This window comes from Cyrtonyx montezumae, unplaced genomic scaffold (genome assembly GCF_038088225.1).
Source record: "Cyrtonyx montezumae isolate F1298 unplaced genomic scaffold, pur_monq_1.0 scaffold_3, whole genome shotgun sequence".
In the NCBI taxonomy this organism is placed as follows: Eukaryota; Metazoa; Chordata; class Aves; order Galliformes; family Odontophoridae; genus Cyrtonyx; species Cyrtonyx montezumae.
The window spans coordinates 136,845,395-136,851,556 of record NW_027072034.1 but is presented as its reverse complement, the minus strand read 5'-3'; positions in this window follow the sequence as shown (position 1 = coordinate 136,851,556).

The following is a 6,162-nucleotide window of genomic DNA, read 5'->3' as shown; positions in this document are numbered from 1 at the left end:
GCACCTGTGAGCATTGGGAAGTGCTGGCAGCCCAGTCCCGGCCCCAGCACCCCACATGCTGCCAGCCCTGCTGGCAGCAGCACCTGCCATGCAGCTCCCTGCCCACTGCCTTTTCATCGAGCTACGTGGTAAGCAACCAGAAATACACCCATGTGTACTTACACATACCTACACACATGTATAAAAAGATATAAATCCACTCACATACACTGGATATGCAAACACTAATTAAACAATATCTGGGATGAACTGGAGATGGCAGTCTGAACTGAAATCTGCAGTGCTCACAAACAGCATGCCAGTGGGAGTGGATTACGGCATATCACAGCTGGCACTTTTTGAGCATCCAGAAGTCAGAATAAAACAGCTTCTATGCACAGGAAGGTCTGTTTTCAGCTAAAGCATGCAGCTCTCTGTCACAGCCCAGGGTCCTGAAAATATGTTAAGGAAGATTAAAATAAAAAATTCCTTATTTATGACTTAATCAATGTATTTTCATTAAAACAAAGAGATGCCTGAAGTACTTTTACTGCAGGCACTGTGCACAGCCTGAATCTTTTGCTCTGTATCTTATAGGTGAGATATAAGTCCATTTTCCTCTACCTCCCTGACCATCAGCATGAGTGGGTGTCAGCACAGGGCACAGTGCCTTCTCCAAAACACATCTATGTTTGATAAAGCTTACTTATTGAAAAGAAAAATCCACAGAAATATCCATATTTATTACAACTTTCACCAACCCACCCATTCACTGAGCTATTTTATAAAGATCCTTTATAAAAATCAGGTAGTGTGCAAAGAACAGCAGTATTTGTGCAGGATTGTACGTGCTCAGGATTTGTAAAGAAATTAAAAGCTGTGAGGTTGGCCTCTGGTCAAAACAGAGCTCTTGGCAAGTCAGAGTCTGGCATCCGCACCCATCCATGTTCTCTACATCACAGGAGGCAAATGAGGCTGTGGGAGAAACGGGGAGGCAGAGACAGACAGCCTGGGGGGAACCAGCACTGCTTTCTCCCCCCTAGCCCAGTTTATGTTGAGGAGGACAACAGCTGAGCTCTTCAGGCCCATGCCTTGGACCACAGCCCCAGGATAGGTCTGGTTTTCCTTACTGAGGTAAATTTGGAGGTTCAGGCGAGGAGAGTGCATTGAAGTTTCTTGCTGTTCAGTGTCTTGTCTTTTTTTTTTTTTTTTAATTAAGATGTTGAGAGTGGTTTTCAATTTGCTGAGCTTTGTTACTGCATGCTAAATGAACCTTCTTAACTGAAAAAAAATCTCAATGCCTCTATCTGAAACGCACAATTAATGTATACACATAGCACTGTTTATTTTTCCCTTTGTGAAACTGCAGAACAGTTTGGGATCTTACAGACCACCCCGTCCCAACCCCCTGCTATAAGCAGGGCTGCCACCAGCAGCTCAGGCTGTCCATCCAACCCGGCCCTGAGTGCCTCCAGGGATGGGGCATCCACAGCTTCTCTGGGCAGATGTACCACAGCCACACCATCGTGAGTAAATAATTTTTCCTCATGTCTAATCTAAATCTCCCTTCTAAGGTAAAACTATTACCCCTTGTCCTGCCACTGCCCCCCCAAGAAAGCATCCCTCCCTGTCTTTCTTGCATGCCTCCTTAAAGTGCTGAAATGCTGCAGTGAGGTCTCCGTAGAGCCTTCTCCTTTCTATTCTGAACAACTCTTGGCTCTCAGCCTGTCTGCAGAGGTGAGGTTCTCCAGCCCTCTGATCGTTCTCGTGTCCTCCCCTGGACCCATCCCAACAGCTCCTCATCCTTCTTATGCTGTGGGTCCCATAACTGAACACACACCTACACAGTGTCCTCGCTGGCAAGGTATTGGTAGAAACACAGGAACCCACTGACAGTTACATTTCCCTCATTTCCAGAAATCCAAGTGAAGGAAACAGAGAAGTCCCAGTGCTGGGCCATGTGCAGATAACTATTGCTGCTTGAGGCTGGCCACTGCCACAGGGAACAGGAACAGACTGCAGGCAGATTCAGATACAGCAAACAGCACATCCTGCATCACCAGAACAGGCTGCATTCACATGGCACATTGAATTTTGTTCTGTCACAATTAGAGTTGGCTCCTGAGCTGAATCTTGCTAAGCCTTTGCAACACTGAATACTGACATATTTTTTTTCTCTTGTCTGACATAACTCTTTCCTACTTGCCTACACACACTTCCATTTTTTCAGCATTTGCTAACCTCAGTGGTAGGCACAAATAGCCACAAAGAACTTTTATTCCTCCTATGATTTAATCAGTAGATGACAAGAGGTTTTGAGCAACAGATGTGGTAATGGTTGCTCCTCTCAAGCCTTTGTTGTCTGTGGTGATCACCACACAGTTGCAGCAAGTCCATCATCTGCACTGAATATCCATCATCATGAATAACCTTGGAACCTCTTTCCCAGGTCCATTACTTGGATGGTAACTTGACTTTCCCTAGAACTCAGTTCCAGGATTGCCAAGGCTGTGTTAGCTATTTCCCAGTTTCTCAACCTCATCATCACCCGTGTTCTGATACCAGGCACCAGGTCACCGGCTGAAGCCTTCAGTGCCAGTCTCTATCAGAGAGAAACCCAAGAACTCTGCTAATATCACGCTAGCTTTGACATCACCGAGTCCTAAATTACCAAGATGTGGAGAAAACCAAATGAGCAGAACCCAAAGGGCGAGATGTAGAGAGATGACGAGTGTTGAATTTCGTGTCGAAACTAGAATCGCTGGTATTAATCCTTAGCCTAAAGGCTGCACAGTCTGGAAACACTCTTCAAATACATACATACAATGTGTTTGACATGAGAGAAGGGTGGGGTATTTCAGCTCTTCAGCTCCAACTGACATCAGCACTTACTTAAAAGGTACTGCCAGATGAACAGTCTGCTATAGGACGTGTTTGAAGACAATGGCTAAAACAAAACAAAGTGCCAAAAGTGAAGATGTGACTTCTCCCAACACCTACCCTAATAGTAGGTATTGTTAAAGGCCTACAGGGCCTTGGAGGGGAACATTAGGTTTCACCATCAGCTGTTTCTTTCAGAGCAGACAGATCTCCATCCTGCTAAGTACAGTCGAGGCGCAGCTGATCCTGCTGTGCCATGGAATGAAAACCACTGCTGGATAAAGACAGACTGACATGGGAAGAACAGCTCAAACTCCTCTGAGCTGTGGTGTCAGACTCCTTCTCTCCAGGCTGAACAGGAGACTTAGAAAGATTACAGCTGATCACACCTCTTACGATCTTGATGATGTACTATGCTGTATGTAGTGCCTTACCTATGATAAGGCAGTACACTGGCATCCCAGACACAAGGGCATAGCTGGAGCCCCTGCTGCCACCTCCAAGGCTTTCAACAGTTCCACCACTGGAAATTTGATGTCTGGAGACCCAACTTCTGCAACAGATGCTCATTTCTTAGACTGCACACTTCCCATAATCCAGTACTCCAGAAAATCAGCACACCAGACAGGCAGGCAGTTGAAGAATTTGGAAATAAAACATTTAGTAGTCATTGTGTGCCAAAAAAATAAGTGCTTTTCTTCTATAGAGAATTCCCTCTCCTTCTCTGGAGACGTTCCAGACCCGCCTGGACGCCTACCTGTGCAACCTGGGCTAGGGAGCTGCTTTGGCAGGGGGTTGGACTCCATGATCTCCGGAGGTCCCTTCCAGCCCCTACAGTTCTGCAATTCTGTAAACTTGTGGCTGTGATTTTTCTATCAGATGCACAAATGCTTTATTTGCTAAAGAGGAGGTAGCCGGTTCTTGGGAGCCACTTACTCTGTGGAGTCCCTTCTTTATCTCATATGACAAAAGCTCTTTTCTTCACCTCAGAAAGGTTCCAGGTGTACCACGTGGAGTAACTTTTGCCTCACCTGAGACAGGCTTGCACCTGTTCCCCACAGTAACCAGCAATCCATTGGAGAAAACTTCTATTTACAGCAAGAAGCTGTGAACACTGCTGGTCCTACATTCACGTTGTTGCAGCAAAGCCATAGGAATCATTAAGCAGAAGGCTGAATGAAGCGGTTTCTGAAATAAGTGTGATGGGTAACTCAGACTTTGATCTGCACACGAGAAACAGAAGTGGCGTAACTAAAATGACATCCTACTTGTACTGCAATATCAGACTGTAAAGGCAAAGGGACCAGCACCAACAAGGAGAGGTAACAAAAGGAAGTGAATGCTCACCCATCCCTGAGGAGCAAGGCTCACAGGGAAAGAACTCCACAGGAGGGTATCTTCAACAAGAGATCCTTTCTCAGTGGCAGTCAGCCCTTAAATGAGGTCTGAGAGGGGCTGAGCCTGGCTCCACCCCTTCCGGTCACACAGGTGAATTGCCTTCTCCTGTGCTCCCAGGGCTGACCCGGCCCTTCCTTCAGGTGCTCCATCAGTGGTTCAGGACGTGACTCGGCAATCCCCACACAGAGACATACAAAAAGGGTTGCTCAGGAGAATTTGAAAGCAGAAGCGTAATTCCTGGTTCATAGGCTCAGAAGGAACAATTATTTACTTGCATATAGGTTCAAAAAGAAATCCTCAGAGGAGGAGGCACTGAGATGCATAAGATACAGCACATTTCACAAACACCAGGCCTTTTCAAGTCCATACTACACATTGTAATATCCAGGACACAAACATTCTGCAATACAAAGCCAGCCTTTATATTTAAATATAGAATATCAGCAAGCATTAGCTCTCACTGAGACAACTTGCCACAGCAAAATTTCTCAGGAGGTGCTTTACCTACACAAAATATCTTAAAGCTTACCGAGCAAGTTGTAGAATTCTACAATTTAACAGTAAATGTTAGAAAAAAAAACCCCGAACATAAAATAAAAAAGCAAATGACATCCAAGACTTCTGAGAGGAATGAAGAACTCCGAATGCGTCACGTACCTCAGCTGATAAAATTCACATCAGCTTCATCTGGGGAACTATTACCCCTAAATATGACATAGCATACCACTCAGGAAAAGTAACAGAATGTACTTCTAAATTGCTTTCTTGACACTATGACTTCATGGATTTATTTGATGTCCAAGGCGTAGAACTATCTCAGACTAAAAATTAATGTACTGATAATAATACACTTCTATCCTACCACATCTGTGGTAGGACTGAGCCTGTAGGATGCTACTTTTTGAAGACAGGAATTAAAACTATCATGGAACTGAATTAACAGAGAGGAAAACACAACCATAGAGTACTTCACAACAGAATAGCTCTTTATTAGGAATATATTTATTTAAAATTATCCTTTTATTTCAATTAAGAAAAATAGCATTCTGACTTTTAGCCAGTGCTGATTCCGGTCACACATAACATTCTAACAGCCAGAGTAGTTATTTGCACCACTACTGCCCACAGACAGCTCTCCTAACTGTCCATTCACTGCCTTCTTGATCTTCTCTATAAACGTTGAAGAGAATACAGTAGCAAGGTTTGTATTTAGGTCTTATGCATGATCGACACACTGACTGACTAGACAGCGACTTGGGACGTGCCATCAGCTCACATACAGCTCCTAGGAGCTTTCTCTGAAATAAGAAGATGGCTCAAGAGCTGATCTATTAAGAGGGCAGTTCTTCAGGAAGGCCGTTGTAGAACAAAGCTCATTCTTCTACTGGACAATTTAGCACTGTAAAGTAGCAGCAATTTCAAAAACTTCAGTCAGCTCCATACTCCTTTAAAGGAAAACACTGACCAACAGCACACAGGGCACTGCTATTCCAATTCAAATAGTAACCTACCTTTGATACACACTGTTATACTCAGAACAAGATTAGATTCTCTCTCTTGCTATGCTGTAACTTATGATTTAAGGTGATTAACAGGACCACATTGTAAACAAAAATATAACCCTTGTGTAAGCTTTATTTTTTGGAGTCTGCATAACTAGCTAACTTCTAGAAAAAATAAGCTGTTTATTTTTCCATGGTGAGCACAGGATCAGATAGCATCCTTCAGAACAGGCTTTCATCCCATTAAAAATGCAATCCATGTACTCACTGAAGTGAAATACACTGTTTGTAATGACAAAATCTGCCTTTTCTTTTAGAATTCATTTTCAATATCAGGTCTATCAGATGGGGAAAGTACTCTCCAGAAGAAATTTTTTTTTTGTCTTGCAGTTTCTCCCACATG